This window comes from Octodon degus, unplaced genomic scaffold (assembly GCF_000260255.1).
Source record: "Octodon degus isolate 3935 unplaced genomic scaffold, OctDeg1.0 scaffold00081, whole genome shotgun sequence".
In the NCBI taxonomy this organism is placed as follows: Eukaryota; Metazoa; Chordata; class Mammalia; order Rodentia; family Octodontidae; genus Octodon; species Octodon degus.
In genome coordinates this window covers 6834953-6856257 of record NW_004524657.1, presented here as the reverse complement: position 1 = coordinate 6856257, position 21305 = coordinate 6834953, and the positions used below count along the sequence as shown (strand labels likewise).

At 37.3% G+C, this 21305-nt stretch overlaps 2 protein-coding genes across 4 annotated transcripts in view; one reads left to right on the top strand and one right to left on the bottom strand.

Annotated features, from left to right (window-relative positions):
• Positions 1–21305, bottom strand: part of Cmss1 (cms1 ribosomal small subunit homolog (yeast)) — a 427095-nt gene that overhangs the window by 98452 nt on the left and 307338 nt on the right. The gene's annotated exons all lie outside the window — the stretch shown is intronic.
• The window catches only part of Filip1l (filamin A interacting protein 1 like), a 311808-nt gene that overhangs the window by 15377 nt on the left and 275126 nt on the right, over positions 1–21305 (top strand). For 2 of the 3 annotated variants that reach the window (XM_023721224.1, XM_023721223.1), the window contains exon 2: positions 13331–13335. The exons of the other annotated variant lie outside the window; for it this stretch is intronic. The gene's annotated coding sequence lies outside the window, so the exon portion shown is untranslated. The remainder of the gene's footprint in view (positions 1–13330; positions 13336–21305) is intronic. 3 annotated transcript variants of the gene reach the window in all.

The window sequence follows — 21305 nt, the reverse complement described above, 5'->3', positions numbered from 1 at the left end:
TACCTATGGCAAATCCAAACTTGGAGATCTTTGTAGGCTTTGTTGGGAGGTCTGCAGCTTCTTCTTCAGCTGATCGCTTCTCAGCGCTGCGACTGGAACTTTCCCCTCCATTACTGGAAGAAACAGTCTTAGTTTTCACAGGTTTTTCTGCTGCTTCTTCAGGTCCTCCGGCGGCTCCAGCTCGCTTCGACTTCTCAGGCTTCTCCTCTCCCGCCTTTTGGTCCACCATTTTCCCGGCCGCGGCCTCCCCTGCAGCCACGCCAAGGACGTCACTGCCCCGCCCCTGAAAATGAATGACTTTTAAAACAATGATTTTTCCTGAGTTTTCAGTGAACAAAGGAAGCTCACTGATATACCTGGGCTATACAGTGAGCTCAAGGCCAGCCTGAACTACACAGTGAGATCCTGTCTCAAAAAAGATTTTATTTGATGAAAGGGCAGATTACATAGTGTTTTCACAAAACTAAGTGCATCCAAAGAAGCTGAGGCTGAGGTATGTGTTGTGGAAAAAGGGCAGTGAGAACAGTAGTTGGGATGGGCCTCTGGAAAGGTAACTAACCTTCTGAAAAGTCTTCAGGGATCAAATCCCCTTGGCCTAGCAGTTGTTTTTCATTTCTCCTTTCAAAACTCACCTTTGTGTATGGGATTAATGATCCTCTAGCCCATTAATGCAGCCTCATATTAATCTCCAGGAAATACCTTGTCAGTACTACTTAAAGGATACATGAGAAATGCCAAGTTTCAGGAAAAAACTGGTTAATCTTACAACCCTTTAACTACCTTGATCAATAATTACTGTACCACCCTTTTGTCCTAGAATATGTTAACATTTTAAAAAGTCTTATTTATCAATCATGAAAATGTTAGATATAAACTCTAGTCAATCTGAGAGAAATGCTTTTCTGGAAAATAAGCTGACTTCAAAACTCACTGTTTTTTATGTCATGTTTTGTGTATCAATGAGCTTCCTTTGTTTACTGAAAACTCAGGAAAAATTGTTTTACAAGTTATTCATTTTTAGACCTTTTCACCATCAGATGCTGTGGGACAGAGTTGTGCCTACGAGTCTAGACATGTGTCAAAAACACTATTAATAGTCTACATTCCTATAATCCATCTACTTTTCATGTACTTGGGAGCTGAATGTTACCACTGCCAAATCAAAACCATTGGTCAGCCAAGGAGATAGCTCAGTAGAATAAGCACCTGCCCAGCAAGCACAAGTCCTGAGTTCAATCCCTGGTACCAAAAAAAAAAAAAAAAAAAAAAAGCATTGGTCTGCTTCAGTTATGGACTTCCAGTTTTAACCTTTGGTGGAGGACCATATTCTCTACTAAACAACCCTTAGAAACAGGTTAAAAATACAGGCATAAATACTTGTTTAGTCTTAGAGAAAAGTTTATGAGACTGAAATAATTCTTATAAACACTTTTCCAAGACAATGCTAACAATATCTATAGCTAACTATAAAAGAAATAATTTGTAAATTAAGCATTCTAGAAACAGGAATTATATTTTTTATTTTTCATTTATTCCCCTTCTTGACATCTTCCCAAAAGAATTAAAAGCATCGCACTACAGCAATATGTACACATCCATGTATAGCAGCACAGTGTGTAATAGCTAAATATTGGAAACAACCCAAATGCTCATCAACTGATGAATGAATAAAGAAAATGTGGTGATTTTGGTGGAGGGCAGGTTGCAATGGAGTACTACTCTGTCATAAAGAAAGATAAACTGGAGACATTTAAAGCTAAATGTATACACCTTGAGACCATACTCAAGTAAAATAAATTAGACATGCATTCAAATATCACATTTCCAGCACATTAAGTACTTCTGTTCTAATATTTAGGTCTTTGATACATTTCAATGTTAATTTAGTGCATGGTGAAACATACAGGTCTACTTTTAATCTTGGGCATGTAGAGAGCCAGTTTTTCTAACATCATTTATTGAAAAGGTGATCTTTCTTCCAGCGAGGTGTTTGGTTTCTTTGTCAAAAATAAGGTGGATAGGTATATTTCGCGTTGTTTCTACAGCTTCTAATCTCTTTCATTGATCCTCCATTTTTTTTTTTTTTTTTTTACAGTATCATACTTGTTTATGTCACAGTAGCTTTGCACTATAATTTCAAGTCAGGAATTGTGATATCCATGGCTTTGATTTTGTTGCCTAGAATTGCATTAGCTATTCTATCTCTCTTCTAGTTCCGAGTGAATTCTAAGATTGTTTGCTCTAATTCTTTGAGATATACTATTGGAATTTTGATTGAGATTACATTAAATGAAATCCATTCAATTAGGAATGGAAAGGAAATCATAACAGATCCTGCAAAAATCCAGAAGATCATCAATATCTACTTCCAGAACTTGTATTCTTTTTTTTTTTCCCTTTCTTTTTGTTACAGGGTCTCACAACACAGTTCAGACTTGTAGTGATATTTTTTGTCTCAGGTTTGCCAGCACTCAGATTACAGGTGTACGCTACCATGCCTGGTTTTGAGGAGGCACAGTGCACTCAGGGTTCTGGGGCTGGCACACCATGCAGTACTGGGGATTGAACTTGGGTCCTTGTGCTTACCAGGCAGGTGCTTAGACCACTGAGCTATCTTCCCAGCCCCAGAACCTGTACTTTAATAAGATGGTAAACACAGAAGTAATAAACAGATTTCTAATGAATTACTAAAGCTTAATGAAGAAAATATAAACATTCTAAATAAACACTCTAAATCAATATCAGTCAATGAAACTGAAGATGTAATTAAATGCCTACCAACAAAGAAAAACCCAGGCTCTGATGAATTCACAGCTGAATTCTACAAAATTTAGAGAAGACCTAATGCCACTACTTTTCAAACTCTTTAATGAAATTGAAAGGGAAACAATACTCCCAAATTCATTCCTAGAAGCAAGCATTACCCTGATACCCAAACCAGAGAAAGATCCAACCCAAAAAGAGAACCACAGGCTAATCTCCCTAATGAACACAGATGCAAAAATTCCCAATGAAAATACTGGTAAAAAGAATGCAGCAAATCGTGGAGAAGATTATACACCGTGACCAAGTAGGATTCATCCCAGGGATGCAGGGATAGTTCAACATATACAAATCAATAAATATAATGTACCATATTAACAGAGCCAAACACAAAAATTATGATCATCTCTACAGATGCAGAAGCATTTGACAAAGTCCAACACCCATTCATGATAAAAATTCTGCAGAAAACTGGAATAGATGTTCTTTATCTCAATCTGATAAAAACCATCTATGATAAACAAAAAACCAGTATCACACTAAATGGACAAAAAATGAAAGCTTTCACTCTAAAATCAGGAACAAGACAAGGATGTCCACTGTCACCACTCTTATTCAATATAGTTCTAGAAACATTAGACAGAGCAATTAGACAAGAGAAAGAAATAAAAAGAATACGGACAGGAAAGGAAGATGTTAAAGTATCATTATTCATGGAAGAAATGATACTCTACATAGGAGACCCAAAAACTGCACCAAAAGACTTTAGATTTAATAAACAAATTCAATAGTATAGCCATATACAAAGCCCACACTCAAAAATCAGTAACATTCCTATACACAACTAACAAACTCACTCAGAGAGAAATTAGGCAAACGCCTTTCACAACAGCATCCAAAAGAATGGAACACTTAGGAATTAATTTAATAAAGGAAGTAAAAGATTTTTACATTGAAAACTATATTACTCTGAAAAAAGAGATCAAAGAAGATATCAGAAAATGAAAAGGTATCCCTTGTTTGTGGGTTGGAAACAATATAGTGAAAATGGCCGTATTTCCAGAATTGTTAAACATAAATCTGATTATGAAGAGAAAGTGAAATAAAGGCTGACATTTTAATGGAATGATTAGCATGAAAGAACAGGTTTAGTTCTGGTTGTTATAGAGAGAAGAAATTAGAAAGACAGGAAAACAGAGTGAGGAAAAAATAGGGCAGTGGTGGGACAGAGAAGCAGCTCAGCAGTAAATGGTTCTCAGCCAGTCTCTGGGATAAGGGAAAATAACACATATGACTGTTTTTTATTTTATTTCATTAATTTAGGACAGGGTCTACAGGGTCTCACTGTATAGACTGGACTCATAGTGATCCTCCTGTTCACAGCCTACCAAGTGCTGGGATTACAAGCATGTGCCACCATGCCCAGTCTCAATGGCCCTCTCAGTGCACCCTACAGGTGGAGCTGTCCCAGGGGTCAACCTCCTGGCTCCTGTGTCTGTCTAAGGAGATGCTTTAATCCACTGAGCTATTGGCTGGCCCTCACATGTGATTGTTTTTATCCCCACTTTCCTGTAATTGCTCTTTACCTGTCAAAAACTAGCAAGCTGGTACAAATCACCAAACAACAATGCCAAACTCAATGCATTCCTATAAAATGAGAAGAGGCCCTCAACTCCAGCATCTGGATCCTTGGCCATGCAAAGCAAACCTTGGCTGGCTGGCTCTGTAGTAGATTTTTCTCTGCCTTGGTCACTGTCCTCAGGGTCTTGAGAACACAGGCCTGTACTCCAAGTCATTGTTCTTTAAATTAAGTTGTAAACTGCTAACTGTTTTGGTTACAAGTTTGTAAAATGGTAACCTCATTGCTACACCTCCCTGGAGTATCTCAAACAAAATGTAGTTCAAATTTCTTATTAAAGAGCATATCAGAGTTCTTGAACAAAGAAATAGAAGACAACTGATGCAGTTAGCAGGCTTTGTGTGACCACAATTATGTCATATCGGCTGGTTTTTTTTTTTTTTTTTTTTTTTTTTGACTGGGCAGAGGTAAGGGCAAGTAGTCCAGCAAAGGAACCTTTAGCCAGTCTAAATGCTTTGCCTCAGCGAGCTGCTTTGCAGTTCCCACCCTGCAATTCTGCATGACTGGGATAGGGGTGGTAGTGAGCTGGTCTCACCACAGCCTGTCCTAAGCAGCTCAAACATACACAGACACCAGCTGACTTTACTTCAGGGAAATGAAAAGCCACTTCCAGAGGATAGCCAGAAACTCCAATGTGGTAACATGGCCTCGGAGCAGAAATTAAGAAAATAAGAGGTGTAAGTGGACGCTTCTACTAATTAAAAACCTCTGCATTAATATGACTGAATTGTGTTCATGGTTCTTATAAGGGCTAATCTTTCCTTATCACTGATAATAGCACCAAAATGTAGGGTGTAAGACTCCTTTCTTTATGGTAACAGATGGATTTATCTTTTTTTTTTTTTTTTAATGTATTTGGTTGTTGCAGGGTCTCACTATGCAGCTATGTAGCTCAGACTCATGGTGATCCTCCTGCTTCCAGGTTCCTCAGCTCTGGGATTATAGGTGTGCCCCACTACGCCTGGACTCTGGCTGGCTCAGCCCACCCTGAGGTCCCTGTGCTTACCTAATCTTGCCTAAGCAGGTGCTTTCATCTGCTGAGCTATCTCACCAGCCCCAGATGGACTTATCTTAATGCAACAATTTGTTCTTTGAACCAACATATTTATTACCAGGCCAATTAGGCCAAACTCAATGACTTTTTGATTGAGTTTCCTGGGGGGGGCAGTTTGTGATAGCCACTGGAAATGACTGCTCTAGGGTTCCTAAATTGTTATCTGTACTTTCCCATCTCAACTTTTGCCCTTTAGTGTCCATTCTCCTTTTTTATTCGGTACTCAGGAGGGTTGCTATAATCTGTCCAATCAATGTAGACAACTTCTTTTTAAAATCCAATACAAGATCTAAGGATTCCAACCCTTCAAGATTTTGGAATTTTAGTCACAATAAGGGCCCTCACACTTAGACTCCCTTCCTTCCTTCCTCCCTTCCTTCCTTCCCTCCTTCCTTCCTTCCTGGCACTGGGGATTGAACTCAGGACCTTGCCCTTGCCAAGAAAGTGTTCATTCTACTGAGCCATTTCCCCAGCCTGGAAAGACTATTTTTGATGAGAGGTCTTAGCAACATTTCCTAAACAGAATATTTCTTGCTTACACACTCAAAGCATTTAAAAATATTTTAAATATAATATAGTCCTTGATCCTGCCCAAAAGGAGAAAGCTGCCATCTTTCTCCTTTCAAAATTGCAAATTGTCATCTTCGATGAGCTCATAATGAGCCAACAAATTCAGGAGAATCAGTGTTCTTCGATTCATACATTTAGTCAAACACTGAGCAGCCATTGAAAGGCCTGGAGGAAGATACAGACTCCAGCACTGCTCTTGCTGTCATAAAGTATCATCTTAGTACAGGAAGCAAGAGAAACTATAAAATAATAATGGAACATTAAATATCTACCACAAAAGTGGTATAAATCAATTGCTGAGGTGAGTCAAAGGAGAAAAAAAAAACCTTACATCTGTGGAGAAGCACAAATCTCATTTGAAACAAGAATCTTGTGTCCTTTGTGAACATCTTACACATGTGAACCCTTTATAACTACTCCTTGCTACTTACTTTTGTCTTTTTTTTTTTAAAAGCTTTATTTGTTTATTTATTTATGTACTAGGAATCAAACTCAGGACCTTGTGCTTGCTAGGCAGGCATGGTGCCACTGAGCTATATCCTCATCCCTGCCCTTTTTGAGAACAATTGCTCATACTCTCACCACTCCAACCCCTCTTGTGACACACTGGGTCAGACAGCACATTTGTAACTTTGAAGGGCATATTTATTTTTTACATAATCAAGGATCCCAATGGAACATTTCATTGACAGAAAGATTGTGACAGCCATAACTTTTCCAATTGCTTGCTCCTTGACCTGGTGCCACTCGACTGGCTATAGAGCTAGATTGCACTTCCTGTCAAATATTAAAGCTTCCTCTCAGAAAAGTCTAACTATGGCCTGTGCTGTAGTTTCTTCTCCATTAGGCAGCAGGAAGCTTCAGTTTTTTTTTTTTTTTTTTTTTTTTTTTTTTTGCGGAACCGGGGATTGAACTCAGGCCCTTGTGCTTGCCAGGCAAGCACTTATTCCACTGAGCTATCTCCCCAGCCCCCAGGAAGCTTCTGTTTTAGCTGTAGTATTAACTATGTCAGAATAAAGAGAAGTAGGACATTGGCTAAACCAAGCTGATGAGGAGGGACTAAATCCTGCTTGGTCTCTGCACAACACTGTCTCAATTACTGGCTATTCAGTAACAAGCAACCACTACTCAGGAGCAGCTGACTTACGTGTGTGCTTTTCACCTGTCTACTGAGAATTTCATTTGGAACCACCAGTTGTATAAGCTTCCACCCTACACGCAAGTGAGATGTTGGTGCCATCTGACGTTTCCTTCTCTATTGTCCATGTACTGGGGCTGAAGGGGCGGCCACTGATACTTCTGAAAGCTCTGCTTCCACCGATCACTATCAGGGATGGAAGAACTAGGAAATGCTGGTGTTCCTCTCTAACTGCCTAGAATTCTTTGAAAGCACAGTCAGCAGGAGTTTTCTTCAGAGAATGCTGCCCACGCCTGCAGAAAGGCAATCATTTCTTGAGGCCTTGGCCTCCTTGGAGAGATCAGTGGGGCTAGTTTTCACATCTTTGACATTCTCAGACATCAGTGAAAATTCAATAGTCCTCTTGCCTACTGAATTTTCATTCTTGTATAAACTCTGTATTCTGCCTACTGATTCTTCCCTTCTTTTCTGCTTCCTCTAAGCCCTTCCCTGAAGACATATGGAATGTGTGAAAGCACAGCTCTGCAGCCAGATACATCTGGGTTCAATGATTCTAAGGTGAACTTTCTGTGTGACCCTAAATAATGCATGTGGTCTCTCTGTGCCTTACGATCCCACCTGTAAAGTCTAGGTAACAGTAATTGCTTTTAGGGTCTTGTGAGAAATAAATGCATAAAAAGGCTAAGTCCAGTATCCGGCACATTCATTCTGAAGAAGGAACCTAAAGTAAGGACACATTTCTTCTCAGTGCTTACTGTGTATCAAGTATTGTTCTAAGAGCTTAACATATATTGACTCAATCCTCACAACTGGTGGTTTTTGAATCGGTCTTTAAAATACCTGCTAACGGTACACATGCAAGGCTATGTAAGACAATCTTCAGACCTTAATTTCCATTTTTTATATTTTTTTGGTACCTGAAATCAAACTCAGGACCTTGTGCTTGCCAGGCAGGTGCTGTGCTGCTGAGCTATATTCCTAGCCCTTCACTTCCACTTGTACTTAATTTATTTAGCTAACTGAGAACTCGCCTGCATTCATATTTCCCTTTCTATTTTACTAACAGGCAAACTCCTCATCCAACACAAATCTTACTACAGTTAACTGTCTTATGCACCATTATTTATTGTCTTGTATACAAAGTTCCTGAAATCCAAACCATGCCATGACTGGAAAAACTAGTTTTCAGGGGTACCTACATGCATTAATCAGATATTTTCAACATAACTACTTCAATCACAATCAAATTTTATGTAATTACGTTTTAAAATACTCTTTTATCACTTATTAACAATTTTTTTTTTAAACCCTTTGTACCCATGATGAAGCTCTTAGATCCAAATGTTATGGCTGATATCTAGATGCCACACCCTATGCCTGACAGTCACAGGTGGGGCTTTTTAGAGGTGGCTGGATCTAAGGTGTGTGATACTGGGATTGATTCAGGATGTAATGCTAGAATTAAGGGTGCCTCACCTTTGGTGTGAGTGCTACCTGCCCTAAGGGTGGGTAGCCTGGGTAGAATATAAGGGACAGAAAGAGGGCTGCTTTAGTAGCTTGCTACTCCACAACTTCCCTGCTTTCTGCCTTCTGCTTGTCATGACCTGTTTCTCTTCTGCCATGCCACCATGCCTTGAAGCCAGCCAAGACATACTGAAACCTATGCAAACTGAGCAAAAATAAAATTTCCCTCCTCTAACTTTGAGTGTAGGCTATTTCGACTCATTAATGAGAGCAAAGTAACTTAGACACAACTTTAAAAATGTGTGAGGAATTAGTTTTTATGAATTCTTTTGGACACACATTTTTTGAAAACCACTACTCATAACAACCATGTGAGGTAGACATTTATATCTTCATCCTTGCTTAACAGATATGGCACAAATAAGATTCAGAAAAAGTCAACAAGTTGCCTAGAACACAAAGCTAGTAGAGGTCAGGATTAAGATGACAGCCCAAGGAATATGGCTGTAAAACTTGAGCTCTTAACCACTATGGCTATGCTATCTTGCCTTTAAAGCTTCAACTAATATTTCCTTAGGTATGACATCTAGTCAATACACCTCTGAATCACAAGAAGAGATACCAAGGAAAGAATTCTATCTTACAGAAAATATTGGAAGATATTTAGAAAGATATGTTTTACTTATGTCTAATGTTACTGCTAGGGAATGAACGGGATAGTTTTCCAATATTATTTTTATTCTCTTTCAAAGATTGCACTCAGTTAGATCAGAGCTATTTCCAGTGACAGAATAACTTGCGATGTTTATTATTTGGGAATAAGGTAGAAACTAAGCCTTTGAATACTGTTTTTAAAACTGGATAATCTTCCCTATGACTCCACTTCTAACAATGCTTCTTTTCTTATAAAACACAAGGTATTTCCAATCAGATTCCACATTTTTGTTTTTGTTTTTTTTAATTTTTGCATTGGGAAAAAGGGTGGCTTTCTACAGAACCTTAAAGAACCCTTAGGGTAAGACAGAGGTCCCAAATAACATTTTCTAAATGATCTAGGGTTAAAATTACTTGTAAGTCAAGTTGCTTTGTAAAAGTGTAGATTCTTACTAAGTTCAAGTTTTCTTAAAATTAATCGCAGTGTACATGGGATGGAATGAAGTAAGCAAGCTCAGGCAAGGATTACAGACACTGCATTCCTAGGTTGGGCCACCTGTCAGCACTGGCACACCTGCACGGAGCTCCTGCGACAGTGGAGGGAGACAAGTTGCGCAGCTGTACCAGAAGTTTTTCTTAGCATTTGGGCCAAATATGTAAGCAAGTTCTTTCTTATATACCTCATGCTCAGAGTGAGGCAGGTGGAAAATGCTAGAGATCATACTGCAAACCTAGGATGGTCAGCAAGGATTGGAGAAGCAGAGGTTAGTGATGAAGAGAAAATGTTCAGTCAGGGGATAAGTCCTACCATTTGGGAGGGCTTGAGCCAGGCATACATCCTAATGGCTTTGCCTTGTTCCCAAAGCCTATGACTCAGAAAATCTGAGATGGAAATGCATTCTCTAACTTTATTAGGAAATGTTACAAGGTAGAGGAATAGTCTCTTCCCTAAAGAAGCATGGTCAGCCTCATATCCATGCTTGCATTCCCAGTTGGACTTTTCCTAAAGGTGTTATCAATTACTTCCAGTGAGCTCATGTTCCCTTGACTATCTTAAAGACTTAGTAGAGCAGAACAATTAAATTTGAATTTTTGGAAAAAAAAAAACAATAGCAAACAGCTGGATCACAGATCCATGTAGGCAAAGTGCCCTGGGGTCTTACTAAAAATGGCAATTACGTTGTTTCGCAGTCCAGGGAGCAGCTGCCCTGAGGTAGCCCTCCACAGAGGGAGGTCAAATGGTGTAGCCACAAACACAAAACAGTGAAGCAGTAAGCTCTGAGAAAATGTGAATAAGGCTTTCTGTGCCTAGAGACCCTTGAGGAGAAAAATTGGTTTGCTTTGTGGTGGAAATGAGAAAAAAAGGTAAGTGTATAATTTCTACCTTTTTTAATTGTTCAGAGATGGAAGGAACCTTAGGGATCACCTAATTCAATTCCTACAGTCAAAAACAAACAAACAAAAACAAAACAAAACAAAATAAAACCCAGAAACAAAGAAACGTAATGATGACTTACTCCTGGTGTGTTAACCAGCAGTAGGTGAGAAAATGGGGACTAGAATCCAGTTGCTCCTACTACAGTATGCTACTTAAAAAGACTGTCCTTTGGGCTGGGAAGGCAGGGTAGGGGTAGAGCATTTTCCTAGTATACACACGGACCTCAATTCCCAGCACTGAAAACAACCAAAATACAAACCTCTAAATTTTCCTCAGTTACATATTGGGTATCTGTTTTCTCTTCCACATTATTAGGGAACAATGAGTTCTTGAGGTTATATAGTGTTTAATGAAATTTGCGTTTATATTATGCTGCTCTCCAAGATACCTTCCCCTAAAAAGACACCAGCACAATGGTAATCATCAAATACCATGTAAAGAACTATTGTGAGGAATATAGAACTCCATATTGTTAAGCAAAAGCACAACTTACTGTTTTAGAAATATTTCTGCTTCCTATGTTTTTTGCTTGACACAAGGCTTTGACCTCATTTTAGGTAAATACAAAAAAATCTTCATAGCTTCACTTCTACTTATTCTTTAAGGTTTTTAATTAAGTAAATCACCTATATAGAGCTAGTAAAACTTAAAGAAATTTAATTTTGAAGAATATTAGCTATTTTTAATAGGAAAGAATGGGAAGAGCAATAAATTTCCTCAGATTGTTCAGTTTTTGAACTCACATTTGGGAAAATCCAACAAAACATTATCTCATAAAATCAGTCTTATAGGGAAAATACAGTCAGAAAACTAGAAAGCAAATCAGTAAAGTTATCATACATATTTAAGTCACTAGAAACAACTTGGACACTGAAATGTATTAGCAAAACAGTTCTAGCTGGACATCTGTTAATTACACTATGTATTTTCTTTTTTAAATCTGAGAAACTTTATTGGCAGGGAAATGGATAACATGATGCTTGCTACTTTCTACTGGTACTTTACAGAGCTGAGATGGCCAATGTCTTTATTTCATTAAAGGTTACTTTCTTTCAAACATATAAATCATATGTGATTGACACAGTAACAGTGACTTGACTGCTACTTTTAAAAAATATTTCTGAGTCTAAATTTTTGTAAATGCTGACATCACAAAAGGGGAAAATAGATCTCATTTAATAAATACTATTGAGAGAAAAGAAATTGGTTTCATATTATAGAGAGTTAAAGGATGAAAGAAGTGGGCCAGATGAAAATAGAAATTCCAAGGCGAAAGGACATGAAGATACCAGTCAGGATTAAAAAGGTAAATAGGAGGCTAGCAGAAGTAGTAGACAAAGAAAGAGGAGATGATTATACAGCACAAGAGAGAGGCAGCAAGACCTTCATGACTATGAAAGACATCTAGAAAACTAGTATGCTCTAATTTTTAAAATCTAACCATTTCTTGGCAACTTATTATGAATTACCAAAGAGCATAATATTTATTTTCCACAAATACAAGTATTTTGCATGTAAGAAATGATTTAGGTTTTAGAAATGTATTACCAGAAAGATATTTGCTCATGTATTAGCTATACTTTTGATGTAATTCCTTTGGAAATAAGAACTTATTCCATTGTACTATTTTTAACTTTAGGGGAACAAGGTGTCAATATGTCAGTTATACCAAAAATCTATACTCATTTCAGACATAAGACTACTTTTTCCATATCAAATCAAGCTTTTGATTTAGATGATGGCTGTTCAGGGAACATACCACTCTCCTTTGCTGCCTCTACTGTCCTACAAAACTATAAATTCTCATTAAAAAAAAACTCATTGAAATTAAATAAAAAGTTTCTAATTGAAAACAGAAAAATTTTGTTACCTGTAGTTAGGCAATAATTACTTAATATGACAAATAGGTAAACCAGACTTTACCAAACAAAAGATTTCTCTGTGAAACACACTTAAGAAAATAAAAAGGCAAATCATAGATTGGAGAGAAAATCTTTGCAATTCATATATATGAAGATTTGTATTCTGAATTATAATAAAATTTCTAAACAGTAAAAAATCAATTTTAAAAGACACAGGAGGGGCTGGGGAGATGGCTCAGTAGAATAAGCTCTTGCCTGGCAAGCCCAAGGGCTTGAGTTCAATCCCCAGTTCCGCAAAAAAAAAAAAAGACACAAGATTGAGCAAATGCTAAAGAATATATGTGAATTGTCAGTAAGTACAGAAAAAGGTGCTCAGTCCTAAATGGGTCTTTAGGGAAAAATGGAGGCTAAAAATCATGAGATGCCACTTTTACTTTATTGTATTAAACAGAACACAAGATAGTAACAATAAAAAAATTATAAATGATGCAGAAGAACTGGGGAGATAGCTTGGAAGTTGAAGCACCTGCCTGGTTAAGTGCAAGGACCTGGGTTTGATCCCTGGTCACGTGCTGTGCCGGCCCTGTGCCATGCTGGCTACTGAAACTGGGCGCAGTGGCACACACCTGTAATCCCAGCACTGGGGAGGCTGAGACAGGAGGATCACTATGAGTCCGAGTTGTGTAGCAAGACCCTGTACCAAATCAATCAATCAATCAATCAATCAATTTTTTTTTTTTTTTTTCAGAACTGGTAAGCACTTATTCTACTGAGTCATCTCTCCGGCCCCTCAATCAATCAATCTTTTTTTTTTTTTTTTTTGCGGAACCGGGGATTGAACTCAGGCCCTTGTGCTTGCCAGGCAAGCGCTTATTCTACTGAGCCATCTCCCTGGCCCCAATCAATCTTAAAAAAAGAAATGATACAGACTTTCACTAAACAAAATAATATGAATTCCACAGTATCTGTTGTACTGCACAGTATTATCTTCAACTTAGTTGCTTAGATACCAGATATATGTATGCAAAATTGGAAAAAGAAAAAAAAAAAGGTTATAAGAATTTAAGAAAAGAGAAAGAGGAAAAAAGTTGAAAAAAAATTAGTGTTAAGTTCTTCTTTCCACAAAAATGTTAACAAAAGAAATAAAACACAGCCAGCTAACAAAACAAAACACCTGGCCCCCACCACTAGCGTAGGGAAGTTACAGAGAAATTTAAATTTTCATACACGCTAGTGGGAATGCAATGCAAATACTACAGCTACTTTAGAAAGCAGGTACTTCCTTATATTGTTAAACATTTACTTAAATAAACCTGATCTGAATCTTCATAGGGATTTTATTTATAATTGACAAAACAGTGAAGAAGCACATTGTCCTTTAACTGTGTAGTAGACAGCAAAGTGTGGCACATGTATAGGATGGAAAATTAAACAATGGCGAGGGGATACTACTGGTACACACCACTACTTATATGTGAAAGAAACTGGATACACAATGCTGTGATTCTACTTATAAGACATTCAGGAAAAAGTGAAATAAAAGAACCAGAAAATAGAGCAGTTTTTGCCAAGGTTTCAGAATGGGGAAACTGATTAAAACAGCCAGCATGAGAAAACTCTTTAAGGTGATGAGGTTGCTCCGTACTCTGATTAGAGTGGTGATAAAAAGCTGTCTGAATCATAGGACTAAGCACAAAAGGTGAGTTTTACTATATGTAAAATTCTAAAAAGTAAAAAATGGGTTAGCTAATGCTCCCAATTCTCCAGTGATTTTTATTAAAAATTTTATGAGGTTCCATACTAAACGGTTGCAATGATCCATAGAAATAGACATCATATTTTGGACTTCAGCCTTGTGGATAATAAATATCATTCTGACTTTTAAAAAGTGTAGACTATTTAAACAAGGAAATAGGTACTGTTAAAAGTACAGATATAAGAAGGACCTGTGGGCCAGAGATATAGCTCAGTGGCACAGTGCCCATCTGGCAAGCTAGAGGTCATGTGTTCAGTGCCAGGTACTTAAAAAAAAAAGGGCCTGTTTTTTTTTTTTTTTTTTTCCCTACACAAAGAAAGGGCTATAAAAATGGGAAAGCTGAATCAAAAGTAAGGGGATGAGAAAAATACAGTGAACATTTAATTTTTAAAAACACTTATCCCATCATTCTTGCCAATTTCTAAAGCTGTTCTGGAAGTCCACTTTCATGACTCTTTACAAGGTGTAATTACGGCCATTGCCAAGTGTCATCCAACAAAAAGCAGGCTTGTTAAAAACAAAATGGTATATGCTCATGACCTGGTTAAACATTTGGTACTGTGTGACTTCTACTCTTCCCTAAAGTCAAAATGACCATGAAAGGTAAGGATTTTGAATTAATTCAGGACACGGAGGCACTCCCCAAACAGGACTTCACAGCAGATTCCTAATGTGGCAATAATGATGGGCTAGGTGTGTTTGAAGCAAATAGGGAATATTTTGAGAGGCATTAATGGCTAGGTGACATTTATTGTAACAAAATTTTAAAAGTTTCAACACATTTTGATTATACATTTTAAAAGTTTCAACACATATTTTGATTATACATACTTCCAGTGGTTTTTTTTTTTTTTTTAAGATAAACAATATATGCTCATTTGCTTAATGGTTCTAGAGACTAGGATCCAAGATAGAGAAGCTGCATCTGTTGTGAGTTCTCTTTATGTATCATCCTCTGGCAGAAGGTAGAAAGGTAGCATAGAATGAGTCATTCTAAATTGAGTAGTTATAGTTATCAAGATATGTGATATTGGAGACTGAGCAGACAAATAGATCAGTGGAATAAAACAGAGTACTCCGAAATAGAATAATATAAGCTTAGTGATCTGATTTTTTTGACAAAGTAACAAAGGCAGTTTAATGAAGAGAATATAGTCTATTTAAAAATTGGTTCTGGGAGTCAGGTCTGGTAGCTTACTGCCACCCAGCAATCTAGAAAGACAAGGCAGCTGTACTGCAAGTTCAGGCCCAGCATAGGTGACTTAGAAGGATCTTGGCTCAAAATAAAAACTAAAAGAGGCTTGGGGAGTTTGAAGGCTCTTAGGTTCAATTCCCAATACTGAAAAAAAAAAAAAAAAAAAAAAAGGTTGCTGGAACTATTACATATCCACATGGGAAGCAAATAAACAAACAAGGAATCTATCTATACCTTCACAAAATTTAATTCAATAATAGATCATAGATCTAATTGTAAAATATAAAACCACAAAACTCCTAAATGATAACAGAAGAAAATCTAGATGACCTTGGAAAAATAGGTCATCCTTAATTATTTCCCACTTTTATGTCAGTGTTGGCAACCCTTCCAGTGTTTTAAAAAATCATCACATCATTTCAATATAAACAAGAATACTAATGTCCAAATAATTATAACTTCTGGATTTGTCTCTCCTTTTCATCTGTAGTCCTGAAAAAAAAAACTCTGAGTTGTTTTGCTAATTGTCTTAATAGATTAACTAGTTGAGATTTAGAGAAATAAATGCAACAGTGGCAGGGTAAAGATTTCTTACCACTGCCAGGAAGGAACTATAACTGTGCTATATGCTCCATGCTCCAATGTTGTACGCATTTATTCATTAAAAGCTATTTTATTACCTAGGGAAAACCAAATGTCAAGTTTAGCTTTCTAACACAAATCATATTTTATTCAAATGCAGATGTACTTTTGAACTATAGCAGCCATGTGATTAACTAACCCAATGACTAAATTCATGACCCACCATATTAAAAGTGGTGACCTTTATGCCCAAGAATCTAACCTGGAGCTAAGTTATCCATTAAAATCCAAGTTGGAAGTCCATTACTCTTCAAGAAAAGGAAACCACTTCTGTTCCTGCTAGTGGAGTCTCTAGAGAAACACTGAGAGAATAAAAGACATATGTAACTTCTTTTATTTGGCCAGTCAGGAATGGGTCATCCACATGCATAGTTGTGATTCCCAGGTGACAGACAGACCTGGCAGAACACGGAGGTGTGAGGAATACTGGGAAAAGCACTTTGTTTCCTCCTGAGAACTAGAAAGCCTGTGCTTGAGGATATCTGCCCACACCTCGGAGTGTACTGGGGCTGAAAGGAAGTATAGCGGAAGGCAGGGAGGGGCCATGGTAGCAAGGGAGGAAGAGACAGGAACAGTCTTGTTGCTGAGACAAAGTGGAAACTGAGACACAAGAGGAAATAAATTTTGTGTTTTTATTAGTACATTTGTGATAAACAATGAATACATTCCTTGTGAGGAGCTGGTATATGTGCATGTCACAACTTAATCCTTTTTACTAAGGCAAAAGAAACTGAATGGACATAGCATTTTATTGTTTTATTTATTTATTTTTTTTGGCTGGCTCAGGATGCATTAAGGGCAAGTCTGGAAAGGCATGAGGATCTGGGGACTGAACCAGAGTATCCTGAGCCTGACTGCTTTGCTTATGCAAGCACTTAAACAACTGAGCTAAGGGGCAGGCCCCCGGACATAGCATTTAAAAAATTTTAAATACTTAGGAAAAGCATATTCTCAGATGTACAACAAATATATTAAAAAATTCTATTTTTAGAGTAAAACTCATCATTTCTCCCTAAACAAGAAGAGTAAGAAATGAATTCCTCAAAAAGGGAAAATGTAAAACACCAGCCACACTGGTGTGGAATATTTTCATAAAGTTATAATCAAAATATTTAGCAGAATAAGCTGTTCTAAAATTTTAATGTTGTTTTCAGGCAAACTCGAAGTTAGCAACTGTCATTGTACAGTAGAGTCACCTTAAATACTTTTAAAACCATTCATCCCCAGTGATTCTGATTCAATGGATCAATTGTTGCTCTTGCAATTCTACTTAGCAGTCAGGGCTGTGAAACTGCTTGAGGGCTATGGCTTGGTGTAGGGAGAAGGCAAAAGGGATCTACAAAGAAAAAAAAAAAACAATTGAAAGAGAAAAGTGAAAATAGAGCTTTTGTGGACTGGGAAGGGGAGAAGTGTTGGAGGGAGGAGAGAGGAGAGAGGAGAGAGGAGGGGAATAAGAACAAAAAAAATTAAGGTATCTGACATCACGTACAAATCCTACATGATGAATATGATCATTTCACACCACAAGCATATACTAACACAAAATACTCAATGTGCAGGTGAAAAATAGTAGTTAGGAGATGATCAGTCTTTGAAATGACTTATTTTAAAGGTGGTTGGCATCAAAACTGATTATACATTGCATGAAACAACAACATGAGGCTTCTGTTTAACTATGGTACAAACGCAAAGTATACAAGTCTAAATATGTAGCAGATAAGATGGGTCTTCCAGCCGAAGGCCGTCTTTTAAAATGGATGCACCTTTAGACCATAATGTTAAGTAAGTGAAATAAATCAGACACACAAGCTTAAATATAGTATGGTTTCTTTTACATGACAAACACAAATCATAAATAAAAGAGTGAAATAAAAGACAGTTAATAGGAAACAAGGAGATAGATCTTTTGCAAAAGGGAAAGAGAGAAGAGAGGGAAAGAATGAAGAAGAAAGGGTGGAAAGGGGATTAAACAATGAATTAGATGTCTTATGTCCAACTCCCCAAGTAATCATTATGTAATCATTGTGTACTGCAAAAATGGACAAATAAAATTAAAAAAAGAAACTGAGCTCTTTCTCCTGCCATGATGGTAGCAAATTAAAGTTTTAATGTAAGTATTACTATTACTTTATGAAAGGAAGAGACAACACAAGTTAACTATCACTCAAAAATGTTCTTTGGGATTCAGTTATTAAGTTTAGCAAACATGGCTCTTATTTTTATAATTATGCTTATAGTAATCTTTCTTGTGAAAAGATACTACAGGGTTTCTATAGGAAGAATGAAAGAAATGATAGCAATAAAAATTTCTTTAAGTAGAAAATACACATCAGTTAAAACTGGTTATTCTGCTTTTTTTTTTCTAGTGCAACAAAAAAGTAGACGTCATAATCCAATGTAGATAAAATGTACTTCCAGTCAAATAATGTTTGTTTCTTAGCAAAAATCACTTGTTTTTATGGCATGAGAGTTAACAAGGGGAAAATGTTACAGTGATTTTTATGATGGCTTAAAGTAATGGATCTCAAATTTTGATGTACAAGAGAAACACCTGGAGAACTTGTTTAAATATAGACTGCTATACCTCATGTTCAGAGATTTGTTTGGTTATTTTTTGTCTTTTCTGGTGGTAGGGATTGAGCCAAAAACTGATATAGAGAACTAGGTTAGTTGTCTACCAATGAATCACACTCCAATTTCTCCATTGGATTGGACCCAGGAATTTTCGTTTTTAACAAGTTCTCTGGCGATGCTGATGTTCTATTATAGGCAATACACCGATAACTGTCCACTAAAAATAACGTTTTGGCAATTTACTAGTTATTAAAATTTTTAAAGAAATGGTAGCTACAGTTTCAAATATGCCTGTGATAAAGAAAAAGCACTTTAGTTAATTCTTATGTTAACAATTCCAAGGAATCTTAAACATACAGAAGCATTATGCGAAAATGCTTACTTAGAGACTATCAGGTTCTGACTATCAGCATGCCTAAAACTGAACAATAAAGCCCATATATAATTTTTTAGAGTTTGAAATTGCTGGTAAATAGTTGTGATTTTATAAATACAGTTGGTCAAATGTATACATGTCAGATTACTACATTAAACCCGAACTTTTCTAAATATTAAGTAAAACCAATAGGGCAAGAGTTCTCAATTTACTCTTCTTTCAAAATCACAGGCAAGGCCAGGGAGATGGCTCAGTGGATTAAGCACTTCCCTGGCAAGCGTAAGGGCCTGAGTTCAATCCCTGGTTCTGAAAAAAAAAAAAAAAAAAAAAAAAAATCATCACAGGCAAGCTACTTCTCCAAATTGTGGAATGTACAATGAGTCATTCTCACAAAGTAAGCCACAAGCTGTGAATTATATCTCTTGGAATTAGGCAGTATCTTAAGTCAACAAGGGCAAGACTATCACACTAAGAAGCACATTTTGTGACATTTATAGATAGCACAGAAACAGAAGCATGTAATAATTAATTTAAACTAGGGTACAAAAACAAACATATTTGTGTGGAATCTGCAAAGGTTCCTTTGAGGAAGCTGGGGCTTGACCAGAAGTAACAGCAGCTGTACTTTGGGACTGTTTCTCACAGCTGCGTTTTTCTAACAAGAAACACAAACACCTCCAAAGAAGACTCAGGCTCACTTCTCCTGGATAGAAGACAATAAAAACCACTTGCTTGTTACTAGTCCTACGCTATAAAGTACAATGAGTTTTCTCATGTGTAATAATAAAATTTTTGACTCCTGGCTTATTTACTTTTCTTATTGCTTAGACAAATGCTCAACATCCAAAATTCAGGGAGGGGGCTGTGCTGAGATGGTGATTGAGACTGGGCGTGGTGGCACAGGCCTGTAATCCCAGGCACTAAATAGGAGGCTGCAAATAGGAGAATCACCAAGAGTCTGATCTAGTAGTGAGGCCTTGAACACCCTGTAGACTCTTTCCTAATACAGGAAAAAAAAAAAAAAAAAAAAAAGAATTTCAGGAAGGAAAAGTCTGCTATAGCTCAGTCTGTAGAGGATCTAATTCATAGTAGCTAGCTCCAAAGAAGGGTGGTGTGGCAGAAGGCCATTGCAGAAGAGAAACTAGTGATGTCAGGCAGAAGGCAGAAGGCAGTAATGGAGCAAGCAGCAAGCTATAGGTAACAACAGCGGTCCTTTCTGTCCCTTATATTCTATCCAGGCTACTATCCCTTACAGTGTGTAGTACATACATTCAGGGTAGGACACCCAAATCCTAATATCGTACCATGAATCAATCCCAGGATTATACCATGGGTCAGTCCCAATACCACATTCTTAATCCTAGCAACACATGTCCTAGATCCAGCCACCTCCAAAAAGCCCTACATAATACCATGTGAAGCTTTGGGGGGACATCTAGACACAAGCCATAACAACTACCCACCTTTCTTCCTATAAGTGTTTGCAATACTGTATTTGTAAATTCTTATTTTTTTTTTTTTAAATTTATTTATGTGTGTGTGTGTGTGTGTGGCCAGCTCAGTCCACCAGGGGGCGGGGCTGCTGGCATGTGGTGCTGGGGATTGAACCGTGGTCCCCATGCTTTGCTAAGCTTGTATCTAAGTAGGTGTTTTAGACCACTGAGCCATCTCACCAGCCCATGTATTTGTAAATTCTTACCTGTGGATACTAAAGTGTGTTTAGTGATTACATGTATGTCTTTATGTTAAGGAGAATAGATCCTATTTTAAGAATTCTATGTAGCATATAGTGATATATGACTCCTTAATTTAACAATACTGTTTTGGGCTTATTTTAAATAATATAATAGAGAATCAAGAGGTGCTTATATTTTATAATTCCATTCTAAAGAATTCAGTAGACTTAAAATTGTCAGTACTTTCAGAACCTGTAGAAGCACTTTTTATAAAATGAGGGCATTGCAATATTGGAAACTGGGTATGTTGGAGCACACCTGAAATCCCAGCTCTCAGGAAGCTGAGGTAGAGCAAGTTCAAGACCAGCCTGGGCTACAAAATGAGCTCAAGGCCAGTCTGAACTGCATAGTGAGACCATGCCATGAAAGAGAGAGAGGAGAGAGGAGAGAGGAAAGAGGGAGAGAGAAGGTGAGAGAGGGAAAGGGAGGGAGAGGGAGGGAGAG